The sequence below is a fragment of the Tachypleus tridentatus genome, chromosome 7, assembly GCF_004210375.1.
Source record: "Tachypleus tridentatus isolate NWPU-2018 chromosome 7, ASM421037v1, whole genome shotgun sequence".
Taxonomy (NCBI): domain Eukaryota; kingdom Metazoa; phylum Arthropoda; class Merostomata; order Xiphosura; family Limulidae; genus Tachypleus; species Tachypleus tridentatus.
In genome coordinates this window covers 86,385,161-86,399,635 of record NC_134831.1, presented here as the reverse complement: position 1 = coordinate 86,399,635, position 14,475 = coordinate 86,385,161, and the positions used below count along the sequence as shown (strand labels likewise).

The 14,475-nt window shown below is 32.9% G+C and overlaps 1 pseudogene across 1 annotated transcript in view; it reads left to right on the top strand.

Moving 5' to 3' along the window:
- Positions 1–1,885: 1,885 nt before the first annotated feature.
- Positions 1,886–14,475, top strand: part of LOC143257713 (putative inorganic phosphate cotransporter) — an 88,470-nt pseudogene continuing 75,880 nt past the window's right edge. Inside the window, exon 1 of the transcript XR_013031986.1 lies at positions 1,886–1,975. The product of XR_013031986.1 is annotated as a putative inorganic phosphate cotransporter (transcript). The remainder of the gene's footprint in view (positions 1,976–14,475) is intronic.

Genomic DNA, 14,475 nt, shown 5'->3' with positions numbered 1-14,475 from the left:
TTTCTTATATAGCGGCGTATTTAGGAGCTCATCTAATCTAGAAACAACATGAAACGCTAATTCACATATCTTTAGAGAATCTGAGGATACTTTTGTTTAGATAAGTTGTGTAAAGATTACCTCGTTTGTTTCACATAATTTTGTCAGAACTACATTTGAGAACGAAGATTTCGTGATCCTGACATTATATCGAATGATAAGAAACGTGCAATACATGATACTTCTGGCTTTCTTTAGTACGTGTAAGTATTTAGTGAATCAGAGGTTTAGAATAAATAGAAAACCAGCATATATAAAACTGAAATTAGGAGAGTGGTATATAACAAAAGTAAATCAGAAATATATTAAGCCATTGTAAACAGTAGAAACTTTTATCTTCGTGTAATTAATAAAGTAAAAGTCACTATGAAACAAGATTAAAGAATCAAATTTATAATGTTTATACTGTAACTGTTCTGAATTACTTTCCACTACTGCTATAAATATAACAAAAAATAGTTACTTACAGAGTCCAATATTGTTTTTTTCTTTTTCAAAAAAATATTTTGTACAAAAAGAGTTATTTTAACCGTCACAGAAAATATGATATATGAAAACTAAGAAACGCTATGTCTTCACAGAGAGGGAAATAACTTTTATCAAGTTATTTCTATTCTTGTATGACAACTGTTCTATTTGTGTGCATTCGCAAAACTCAATAAATTGAGATGCATAGGTATAAGAATGTAGAACCTTGTGTTTTGGAACAGATAGCTTCAGACATTTATGTAAGTGTAATCTCCTTTTACTGTTTTACAGTTATTGACATAAACAAGACAGGAATGATGTAAGCATTTGTATATGTAATGAGTTTGTTGGAAAATAACTTTTCTATAATATACAAAACAATAATTCATATTCTTTGATGACGAGAAAATCCACTTGTTGTGAAAAATATATATGTAAAAACGGGTGGTATAAGTTGAGAAAATTCTATGTAGAGGAGCGAACAATGTTTCGACCTTCTTCGGTCATCGTCAGATTCATAAATAAAGAAAGAGGTAAGTGATCTGTACCTGACCACATGTTTAAGATGGTTGTATAATTGGGTGTAGAAATGTACAGGGCGTGCCTTGATGTTTGATTATATTTATCAATATAGGTGTAAAGGTGTCACTTTGTGTTGGTTTATTTTTGGCTTGAGTTGTTGTAAAAGTAAGGTTTCTTTAATTTTTTCGTTTGTTTATGCTTGTTTCTTTATTTGGTATTTGGGTATTTTTTATGGTTATATTGTGTTTATTTGATTTGCAGTGTTCGAAAACGTGTGAAGGTGACTTTCTGTGTTCTTTGAATCTGGTTTCCATTTTTTACTTGTTTCTCCAATATAGAAGTCTGGGCAGTTATGATATTGTATTTTATAAATAATGTTAGTGTGGTGTTTGTCAGTGTTAGTTTTACATAATATAAACCTTAGTTTTGTGCCGGGTTTATGAATAAATTTAGTATCTACTGGAATGTGATATTTTGTTACTAATTTCTGCCAAATGTTGGTTATTCTTCTGATGATATTGGGAATATATGGTATACGGTTTTATGATTGTTTAGTTCGTGGGGTATATTTACATTTGTTGGTTGATTTTGCTTGTGTTTCAACATGTGTCATAAAAATATTGGCTAAAACTGGTGATACTGGATTGCTCAAGATTAGGCCACTTGTTTGTAAATACACAACCTCTTTCAAATATGTTGTTAACTATCGGTTAGTTTCCTCTCTCTTTCTTTGTGAATCTGACGATGTCCAAAGAAGGTCGAAACGTTCTTTGCTTCCCCACATAGAATTTTCTCAACCCACACTAGCCGTTTTAACATATATAAATAATTCACATTAAATCTATATTGGTCCGAGATGGCCAAATGGTTGAGACGCTCAACTCCTAATCTCAGGGTTGTTGGTTCCAAACCTCGTTTCACCAAACTTGCTCCGCTTTTCAGCCATGTAGGCATTATCGATAAATTTCAGGTCTTGCTAAAGATGGTGGTCAATGCGCCAAAAACCTGAATGCAATACCAACCTTAAGAAAGCAACGCATATTGAATATAAAGTTTCTTTCAAACTAACTTTAAATCTACAAGTTATATATGTATACATAATTATTTTCTTTTCGAGGAATATACAAAACAATATCGTATGTAACATCATTTACCTTACTGAGAGATGTGTTTCTACATTTAATAATACAGCTACATGACCTTATCTCCATAGCAACACAATTAAATTAATAATTTAACCCAATTATTCACCCTTTGTATTTACTATTTCGTTTTCTACGTAAAACATTAAATGCACGATTTTAATATAACAATTCTTTAGTTTATTCTTGCAAAGGTTTGTTTGTTTGTTTTGAAATTTCGCACAAAGCTATTCGAGGGCTATCTGTGCTAGCCGTCCCTAATCTAGCAGTGTAAGACTAGAGGGAAGGCAGCTAGTCAGCACCACCCACCGCCAACTCTTTTACCAACGAATAGTGGGATTGACCGTAACATTATACTCTCCCACGGCTGGGAGGGCGAGCATGTTGCGCGACGCGGGCGCGAACTCGCGACCCTAGTTTTATTAACGAACAGAGGAATTGACCGTGACTGTATAACGCCTCAATGGCTGAAAGGGCAAGCATGTTTGTTGTGACGAGGATTCGGCATTGTAAGTGCGTAACCAAGCTGCTTCTCCACTGGGAGGACATCTGAAAACATTTGGTTTCAAAATTAAGCTAATTTAACAGCAGAGGTAAAACACTTTGTGTTCAATTTCACCTTATTACTTAAAGATAATCGTAAAACGTGAGACAAACGTATAAAATTAATATGGAAAGGCCTCAGAAGAAGAGAAATTTATTTTGATATAACGGTTTTTTGTTTGTGTTTATGGGAACCGATGAAAGCTGTACCCACCGATTATACTATTTAGCTACTGACAATGTGTAAGTATCATTTACCTCTCTCCACTCACAAAATTAAAGATTGACTGTCACTCTTATAAGACACTTTATAGCTTAATGTTTTAAAATTATATTATGTTATCGCATGGATTCGAACGCGGTTCACTAATGTCCAAACCCGCCGCACTATCAGAAGTCCAACTGCACCCGTTATTTATTTGTAGTCACAATCAACAAATCTTTTCTCTCTGTTATCATGCTGTTTCAAATGCCAGGACTGGTCACATCATTACCTCTCCGATATGCCAGGTAATCGTCGAAGGTCTACCGCGAAACCTCATGCCGCTTCAAGTATCCACGTTCATCGCCCAAGACAACCCGGGCGCAACTGTCGCCACGTCCAGTACTCGAATCCTTCGCCGGGGCGGTATTTTTATGCAGCCCTCTACGCTCGGTGACTCGAGCAGGAAACCAAAAAATCAAAATGAAATGAATCACACACACGAAAAAAAAAATGATATTCGTGGCAGTTATTTCGATTTAACACTTTGCATCTCAAGAAGAGGTGTAAAGCAATCGAGGGCGCTCATAAGAGACCTTCTCCTCGTCATACGTGGCCTGGCATGGCCAAGCGCGTAAGGCGTGCGACTCGTAATCCGAGGGTAGCGAGTTCGCGCCCGCGTCGCGCTAAACATGCTCGCCCTTCCAGCCGTGGGGGTGTATAATGTGACGGTCAATCCCACTATTCGTTGGTAAAAGAGTAGCCCAAGAGTTGGCAGTGGGTGGTGATGACTAGCTGCCTTCCCTCTAGTCTTACACTGCTAAATTAGGGACGGCTAGCACAGATAGCCCTCGAGTAGCTTTGTGCGAAATTCCAAAACAACAAAAACAACAACAACATTATTCCAAAATATTACCAGAACTCCACTTTAATCCGGCAGGGCAACCACGAATTTAAATTAAACTATCATTGATTGGTGTCTAATTAGATTATTGAAATGAATAGTATCGTTCTTATTCCAGAAAACAAAAATATCCAGTTTCCCTATTACTATTAAATTCGTTTGTTTTTTTTTAAATGAGGAAAATTAAACAAGAAAACATGTTTTTATTTACTAATTTTAATATCGTAAAAACAAGGTTTGTATTTTTCTCACACTTTATCATCCCTTATCTGAACAACAAATGGTTTTAGCATCTTAAATGTTGTTGGTTTTGTGCGCCCTGTTTAACTGAAATGGCAGTTAACTGATATTCGTGGGATTCATCCATTGATTTACGTTGCATTCATTATATTTCTTGAATATTATGTTTTCACGTTTCACTGTCTAAAATACTTAAAATCAAATTGGTATTTGTGAGACAGTTTTGAAAGAAACTTCTTCTTGGGTTCTTCTTTAATATAAAACTTTGTTTACAATCAGAAGGAATGTAATATACGTAAGTTAAATGTTTAGTTAATGTTAAAAGCAGCATACAGTGTGATTAGTAGTTACAGTAAGTTTGTTATTCAAGTCCAATGATATACATCAGTGACCTTCATAGTACAAGTCAAGTATTCGTGAAAACAAAATCTAATGATTACGTAAACTGTAACAGCCAAATATATTTCTACAAAAGGAAAATTAAAAGAGTGAACTTTGTGACTGGATATTAACGAATTATTACCTGAATAACAATACTACTCACTTTTAATTTTAATGTGAAGGTGTTTCCTAAATTTAATGTTATATCTCTCATATTAATTTTATATTTGGTGTCTATTCAAAGATACAATCTCAGAAAAGAGGGTGTCGCAGGATTCTCTACCACAAAACACAAATATTATCTGATTAGGTACGTGCTCATCTCTATCTTCTGAAGATGAGGCAGTTAGTGTCTTGGATTAAAACAAATAAACTAAACAGCTTTCCTTCCTTTCAAGGGAGGATCAGTCCTCTTTTGGTTTTATGGCTCCAAAACTAGGATTTAGAGAAAATTTATTGACATCTTGCTGCGGAAGCATTCCATTGAATTAATGGATCGTACTTCTAGTGAAAGACCAGATGTGTTTAGACCTGGGATCCATTGTTCCAGCCAAGTGGAATGTTCATAATGAGTCAGCCAGACGTAAACAGATATCTTCACCGTAGAGACAACATTGAAATTATATCTGGAGTGCATCTTGTCAATCTGAATTGTCAGCCAATAAATACATGGCACTACATAACTGAAGGTAACAATGTTCTAACCCTGGCTGAAACCTGTTAGTGTCGGGATTGTCACCGAATCTGCAAGAACAGTCGATGTACTCTTACAGTATTAAGTGTTCATGAATCCATTTAGTGAATACAAATACTATGTCACTGCATTTCAATTACAAAATACGATTACTTTAATTTTCCGTACCACAGTATATAAATATTAATACCGAATACCTCATGTCTGCTCTAAAGAGAACATATATTACATGTAATAACTTGTAATCTTATGAGTGTCAGTTTTACTTTACTGATAAGTGTCTGCGATACAACCCTCTTGGAACATAAAAGATTGTACCAACGAGTCACATTGAATAATTTTCAATTAACACACCTTTTTTTTCCACACGTTAGGTATTTGTCATTTCTCTTCTCGGAGACACAGTACTGTTGGAAACAATAAGGTTATCCGTAGACACAGTTTCATATGGCGAATGAAGCCATTCACATTTGCATACAATCAAACATCGAACAAACACGAATATACATCCTTCTAGGTGCTTCAAACATGTTAAGGAAAGATAGAGAAGACAACATAAGATTAAGGTTTTTACCTAATACGACTATTTCGACTTATAAAAGACTTTACGACGTACAATTTACGGTGAGTCTATCAGCACATGTAACAAGACTGTTTACAAACACCAGCAGAATATTTTTACTAACTATCTTTCCACACGTTCTAGATCAGCCTAATAACTAGTAAGTTTCTAAAAATTCGAATACAATGATAATATAATGGATATACGTTACGTTACACTCGTTTCTCTAAAGAAGGAAATACAGGCAGAACACTTAATTTACAGTCCATGTCTAGAATTGGTGAGAAGAGATAGTTTAATCCAAACACATATTATTCCAATAGTTACAGAGCCTCATTAATTGTCTTTAACGTTTAATACATTAAGGTCATTACCAATAGTAACTTATTAATGAAAGTAGATAAAAGCGTATAATAATATGTCAACCACACAATAGCTGTGATATACAGATATGAAAACCTTTTGAACACTATAAGAGAATTTCTGCCATCAAATTAGATGAAACAGTCACATTAATGGTTAGTCTTCAGTCAATTTGTTTTCATAAGACAGCTGATCAACATCTCTGTGGTAATATACTTTTAGATGGGTTAAAGAATTATTTATCAAATCATTTATAGATGAACAAACATTGCGATACTTTATTATATAATGATTAAACAGGAAGTGAGGGCTGTGTTGATGTTATAGTTTTAAAACATCTGAAAATTAATATTAAGAAAGTCACTTGTAATGTTCAAAAGATCCGTAACTAGTTACCTCGCTGTTCCCGTCAAATTTCTTGATATTAGTGGTTGTGTACGTTGTGTGTCAGAGAAAAATATAGTCACAAGTATCCCTATGAAAAGAGAAAAACAAAAAATCAGGCGTATAAGGAAAAAATTATAAATTATTTATCATTACGCAATCACGTAATATATGTTCATTAATTTATAAAGTATTTCATTGTCATTTATATTACATGATAAATGTATATCTATCTCGTACACAATATGTGGTGAGAGCTCTAACACCTCAATTAAGTAACTGAAAATAATTTTCATCATTGCATTGTTCACAAGAAAACACTGCTACGCTTAATCTAATTTTTACCAATACTTTTTGGCTCCTTCAAACTTTATCCCGGACCCGGCATGGCCAAGCGTGTTAAGGCGTACGACTCGTAATCTAAGGGTCGCGGGTTCACATCCCCGTCGCGCCAAACATGCTCGCCGTTTCAGCCGTTGGGGCGTTATAATGTTATGATCAATCCCACTATTCGTTGGTAAAATAATAGTCCAAGAGTTGACGGTGGGTTGTGATGATTAGCTGCCTTCCCTCTAGTCTTACACTGCTAAATTAGGGGCGGCTAGCACAGATAGCCCTCGAGTAGCTTTGTGCGAAATTCAAAATCAAACAAACAAATAAGCTTTATTTGAAATAACGAGTGCATTTTGCTTCATAGTGGAATTTATCAGACCACTTAGGATACAAATAATATAAAGGCTTCCTTGCTATTGAGTGTCTCAGATTGTGACTGCTTTAAGTACCATAAAAACATAGTAGTTAATTTCCGTTGTGAATTAGACATTTATTTACTTTTATTTTTCTTCCAAGGAAACAAATGATAAAAAACAAACGCTGATCTTCAAAATACAGTAAAATAAAACACTTCTTTTTCCTAAACTAAAACGAAATCATTCTGACCTGTGAAAGAAACAGTCGCTGTCATACAAAATGTATCAAACCATCCCAACAAAGAAGTAATACGATATATAAATAAAAACGAGAGAAAGAAGGAAGCCGTCGAAAAATCATGAATTATTAGTTAAAACTCGATATGTTTGCTTTATAAATTGCAAAAATATATCAACTTTACTTCTGATAAATTCAAATCTTGAAGATAAGGTCGTTTTAAGGTAATTATACTTTTACAAAGATGGTTCGTTTTAAAGAAAGATGAGTATGTATAGCTCAATAATTTCTTTATAGAAACATATATTTAGTTTTGTTTTAGCAATAAAACATGTTGTGTACTTACTGATGTAAAAAACTACCATTCCGAAAATTTAGAAGTGTATTTCGATCCAAAAACTTCAACAACAGCAGCCGGAATACAGACAAAAGCAAGAGAAAATGTAAAAGAGAGACCACAAATCCAGATAATGTATACAACTTTTCCATCAAGAGATGTCGCTAATGAAAAGTAATACCGTCTGCATTCTCGGCAAGAGAAGACTCGTAAACTGAAAATATAATATATTATAACTTAAAGTGACTAAAGTTAAAAAACGAATTTAAAATACGAGAAAAATAAAACAACACCTATAAGGAAAAATAAAAATCATAATACGTTTAATCCAGATGTAGGTTCTGGATGTTGATGTTTGGATTAATTGCATGTTTCTTATACTTTCATTTTCGTGAGAAAAACTAATTACTTATCAAATCGACTTTTTTGGGTGAGTAATTTGAAAGTGTTCGTATAATTATTTTCTTTGCGTTAAACTTAACTGTTTTAAATACTTTTTTCGAAACAGTGTTGTTTTAAACATTATTTTCACTATTTTAGTATCTCTGAGAATAATAACTCTGATATATTATTGCTTTATGTACAAAGCAAAGAATGGACTATGCTGTAATATGGCAGAGCTCAGACAAAAGTTTTATTATTCTTAACTCTCTATCTTACTGCTTAACTATAAAGGTTTTATACATTTAACACAACAAATATTATTTTAATAATTTTTAATAACAACATAAGTTCAATCACTTCCCTTTACAAGATTTTATCTTGTAAAATATTTGGTCCTGAATTAAGCCCATAGTCACCCGGCTGAGAGCATTAACAGCTTCAGCTACAGAACCAAAGATATATAGAAATATATCGTTTTCTATAAACGTCTGTCCATATGTCTGAAAAACAGTAAGAAAGTAATTTTCAAATAAAAAAAGCTTTCTATCATCACTCCAGTTAAATTGTTTTAACACAGACCTGGAGTTGTTACTTAGTTTCTAAATGTAACTTCTGCTTATTTTATATAAGGTTAGAAAACTGCACTCAGTGGTTTCATGCAGAGGTTTTTCCATGTCGCACATCAAGACGGTTTATAGTGACAATAAAATTAGTATTTTTAAAAGTTAATTTTTGTTACGGTAATTAAAAGTTACAAATACCACTTACATTATAAAAAACATTCAAAAACATATATGGGTAAGATGAGCTAATACAAACTATAGACAAAACATAAAATTCTTTCATTTATTAGAGCTTCTGTTGGTGACACATGAAGTTCAGCTTCATTATTTCTGTACGGTTGTTGGTCATCAGCGTTCGCTTTGGCTGGAGTTTCTTCCAATGATGTAGATAGTTTTTCATTATTTATTGTTGTTATATAGTCCAGAGTTTTCGTATTTAATTCTTTAATGTGCGAATGCCTTGACGTTTTGCACACATGTGTTACTTCACTCGATGCTATTTTTTTCCTGGAATAGAAATATGAATAAAGTTCTTCTATACGTATAAAAACTGACAATATAATATTATGGAAAATAAAAGTACAAACGTTTCTAACTTTTTAAATTATCTGTAAAGCCATCACTTTACAAAAGGATGTTTACTTTGAAAAACACTACATTTCATTAATATTAAAAAGTGGCTGAGCCCCTTTATATGAAAATTTAATTCCACCAACGTTTGTATATATTGGTATAAACACCTGTCATCACAGCTTTGGTTCAAGAAAGCCAAAATTTCTTCAGAAATACGTAGTAACACTAAATTTTTTAAATAATAGAATCTTAAATACTGAAGAAAGAAGAAAAAAAAACAGGTTCTCCTCAATTAATGAAACATATCTGGAACACGAAGAGTAATGGTACTTATCAATAATCTGTAAAACTCTTACGCTTATTTTCAAATAGTATTGCTAGGAATAATGAAGCGTTTGAAAACGTGATGGAAATAAGAAAAGTTCTTTTACTGTCATGTTTGGGTTTAATGAGGAGTTACTTATCTTACAAACAACTTATGTTTGAAAATCATCTAGATTTTTATTAATTATGTGATCAACGTGAAACACGAGCAGACGTTAAACGGAGCATTTTAGAGCGTTAAGAGAATATATATAGAGAGGTTGAAATGTGGTTGAAACTGAATAATCGAGAATTATTGAGAACTTTTGAGAATTAAAAGATTCCCAGCTCGCTTATCGAAAACTGCCACTAGTGAATAAGTCTAACGTTTTCATATAATATGAATAAGATTTACTTTGCAGGCTAAAGTTTTTTTAATAAACTATTCATTCAGACTGCTCTAACCTGTTTAAATTCTTGTGGTAATTCTTTATACATGAGTAACCCAATCAGTAGAATGCCACCCGTAAAACATGCCGTTATCAGAAACAAAGCAGGAACACTTTCTATAATTTCATCGTTGTAAAATTATCTGAAAGAATGATGAACATTTACTTGTTAATAAAAAGCTAAACTGACGTAAGAATTAATTTAATACTACAGTGATGAGATTGAACAGCATCATTCCACTTAACGCGGACTTATTTGTAAGGTTAGAAACTAGAGTTCGACAATACAGATAATCCAAGGTGTAGCTTTATGTTTAACTACAAACAATGAAATCAACACACAAATCTAATAAAAAAATCATGGATAAATTATAGTTTCAATTCCTGATGTAATACACTCTTTCGAATACCTTGCTATAGCCTGGAACCTAAAATGCCATTCACCTTGTTTCAGCACATAAAATATTTGACGCATAATATTTTGAAGATATTGTAAATAGTTTAAAATAAAAATGATGAGTAATGAGTTGTTTGCTTTATATATAATTTTAAGAAAACGCCCGTAAAAACAGCAAAAACAAAATATGAAACCGTAAGTTTGCATATATCTCCTCATGGAACCAACAAACCTTCTTGCGGTATTTTGTGAAACCCCATCAACAGGGTCAAAGTAGTGGTTCCAAAAACGGAGCAAAATATTCATTTGTCCACAACATGCTAATTATTTACATGGACATACAACAGACAGTAATATGATATTTATGCAGTTGGTGCCAGCGATTTACATCCGCGTTAGATGCATTCATGACGTCATATTTGTACCCTGAGAATGAAGAACAGTTCTACGTAATTAGAAACGGAGACGAAACGGGAAAATTGTGACTTCTAAAGCAAATCTACATGTACACACAATAAAATATTTGCAAAGTCGTGGTTTGCACATCGCGCGGTAATTTTTTTTCAGTGTCATATAACAAAGTGTTCCATTATAGTATGATTTTACAATCTTTATTATTTTCTTCCAATATGTTCTGAATATTTGGGACTTATACAGTGAAAGAAATAACTGTTAAAATAAAAAGATGTGATGACATTGACGATTTTGAGTAAAAAGTATAATAAGGTAAAGAAAACTGAAACTAGGAGTCTGTGTTTTATTTCTAAAAGCGTCACGAAAGTTTATAGAAATTTGAAACTTACCCATCAGAAGCAGGTTGTAGATTATTAGGTTTAACAAAGAATGTCTGCACATAAAGAGAGGAGTTACAGCTAACCGTGAAGCAACTAGCCATGTCACGAAGCCTTTCTTGTTGGGAAACAACTGTGAAAAATTTTAATTTATTTTTTGACGTGTCTTTTGCAAGAGTCAAGTTTAATGTTATGTCACTTTGTAAGTAAAGAAACGTATTTATGAATTATATATTATCTGGTTATCAATTGCAACGATATGTATATGCATCAACAGACACATCTATTTTGTTTTGATTTACTGGATTATTCAGAAGTGTATGAGAAAAGAAAGCGAAACCATGTTTACAGAATAGTGATAGTTCCAAGTAGACGAGCATACCGCACGCCAAAATATGTTGGGGCACTATCGCCACCATTATCGCCGCCCCGTTGTTTATTCTAACCTCAATTGTGATGTCTAAACCCAGAAATAATTTTTTGTCAAATCAAGTTTCCTTAAGGTAGAGGCAGTAAACAAGCACTGAAGGCAGTCAAATGTCAGTAAATTCCGTTGTGAATGAACCAAAATAAAGGTCATTCAGAAAATGTATTCGTGACGTATTCACAAAATAATAATTATTAGAAATCAACTAGTTGTCTTTGTTGTTTTGAATTAAGCACAAATCTACACAATTGCCTATTTCTGCTCAGCCAACATAGTGTATCGAAACCTGTTTTTTTTAGCTTTAGGTCAGAAGACATAGTGTTCTGCCACTGGGAGGTAAACATCAATTAGACTTACCTCTGATATGTTGGTAATACCACGATCCAAAATGTATTTTAAACATGTTGCTTACCAACAGAATTATAACCTTCTATAGTTGTTAGTCTATGTACTTGAAGTACAAAATGAACTTAATACAGTTATAAAGTTTCAAGGTATCCCCATAATGGCCCCCCTTTCAATCACTTCACTAAAATCGCAATGTACAGACAATATTATAAATATTGTATCTGGATAAATTCATTTTGGATTTGATAACATCTCTTATTTTCAGAAATGAATTGTGACGTGAAGTGACAAATACAGAGTTTAGATTCCCAGCGGAATAATTACGAATACCCTTTTCCTAAGAGTTTACACAAGTATGGATAATTCAAAAATTAACATAATTTGAAGACTTAATTTATCGTGTATTACTTTTGTAGATTAGCTTTAGACGTTAACATGGATGTATAGATGTATATATTTACATGTATGGTGCTTTATAGATATAGAAGTAAAATACTTAAATAATGTTTTTAAACGATTGGAATATGAAATTATCTGTTTTTCAATCATTTCTAATTGAGATGTTTTCGAAACAACTGTGGTTACTTAGACAGCAGTGACCACTGGGTGGCCATAACAACAGACAAGTCCCAAAGTATAAATCATTCTTCAAGTGACTATCGTTGTTACGAGGCTATGTTGCATACTCCAGTACGTTGCTGCTATCCAAGAACTAACAGATGAATTTTTTTTTTTTATTTAACTTGAATAAATACGCCAGTACGAGAACTACGAGAGTTACATACACATAACATTCACATTAACAAAAAGTATATATTATATGTTGAGCTGTCTTTGAGGTCTAAAGAAAGATTACCATCTCTCCTGTTCCATTTTATGACTTTGATATTTCTAATTTTTCTACGTAATACCAATATATTTCATAATCATATATCGCAACGTCATCTTTGTTTTTCTGATCAAACTGTGAACTGTTGTCAATACAGTTAATAATGGAAATATCTCTTGAGACAGTTAATAGCATTACCTGAAACAAACAAAAACTCCTTTCTGCAGGATTTGTTGATGTACATTAGTAGACAGTAACGTGTTATTTTTGGTGCTCTGCTTGTGGTAAAATTATCGCTACAAATTAACTGGTATTGTATTTGTGTTCCGAGAGTTACAAAGTCCTCACAAAACATATTCCTATGTTGTTAGTTTCCATACTCCTAATAAATTTCCTATCTTGTATCGTGTTTTCATCTTCAGATTTCAAGAAATATTATATTATCAGCAATCCACTTCAGTTACGTGTATTCTTACCAAGTCGGTTTATTAGTGTTATTTGACAGATAATGCTAATTTCAATTTATATAATGATAACAAGTTAATATATTTCTTAAATAAACGTTTACTATACTGACGTTCACTTTGAAGCCTATTTTCAAATACATTAAATTTTCAATATAAGCTCTGAAACAAAAGTAGGATTAACTTATAAACTTACTAACTGATCGAGTAACTTAATAGAAAAAAACAACAATAATTCTCACTTCTATCAGTAAATAACTTTTCTAACTCTGCACTAAGTAAACTCAATGTTCATTGAATTTCTTAAATTTTGAGAAAATAAAAAATCGGACAGAAAACTTTCATGGAGTAGGGATACAAAATTTATAAATAATACATGTTTGTTTGTTTTGTTTTTTTTTAATTTTGCATAAAGCTACTCGAGAGCTATCTGTGCTAGCCGTCCCTAATTTAGAAATGTAAGACAAGAGAGAAGGCAGCAGGTCATCACCACCCACCGCCAACTGTTGGGCTACTCTTTTACCAACGAATAATGGGATTGACCATCACATTATAACGCCCCCACGGCTGAAAGGGCGAGCATGTTTGGCGCGACCTGGATGCAAACCAGCGACCCTCATATTACGAGTCGCACGCCCTAACACGCTTGGCCATTCAGGGCCATAAATAATCCAAATTTCAGTTAACAACAAATGCCTGTCTTGCTTCTAGCAATACAACATAATATCAGTTCTATTAATTATTTTAATGAATTAAGAAATCGAGTTAATTTAATAATACGTGCATATTGAAAATGAAAATGGTAAGGGCGTCACTATGTTAATACAAACTTTACCGAGTGTTGTTAATTACAGGTGTATTGAGATTGTATATTATTACTATTTACATCCATGAATTAAACAGACCTGTTGTCATTGTTTCTATTACTTATTGTTATTATTACATATAAATAGAAACATACATCTTACCAAAAATACAAGAACCAATAATAATGCCCCAGCAACGTCCAATGAGACAACCTAGTTTGCCTCTAAGTACAACAATGAACATGTAGATATAAATCCAAAAAAATCCAGCTAGTTTTTCATATTTGTGTCCTTATTGACTCTTTGTTTCAGGTAAGAAGTTATGTAAGGAGTAATGTTTCCAAACGTTAGTCCTGTACCGAGTGCCAGATAAAGAGGAATTACCAGCAACTGACACCAAGAATCGAACCTCCATTCTGCTAATTTTCTATAC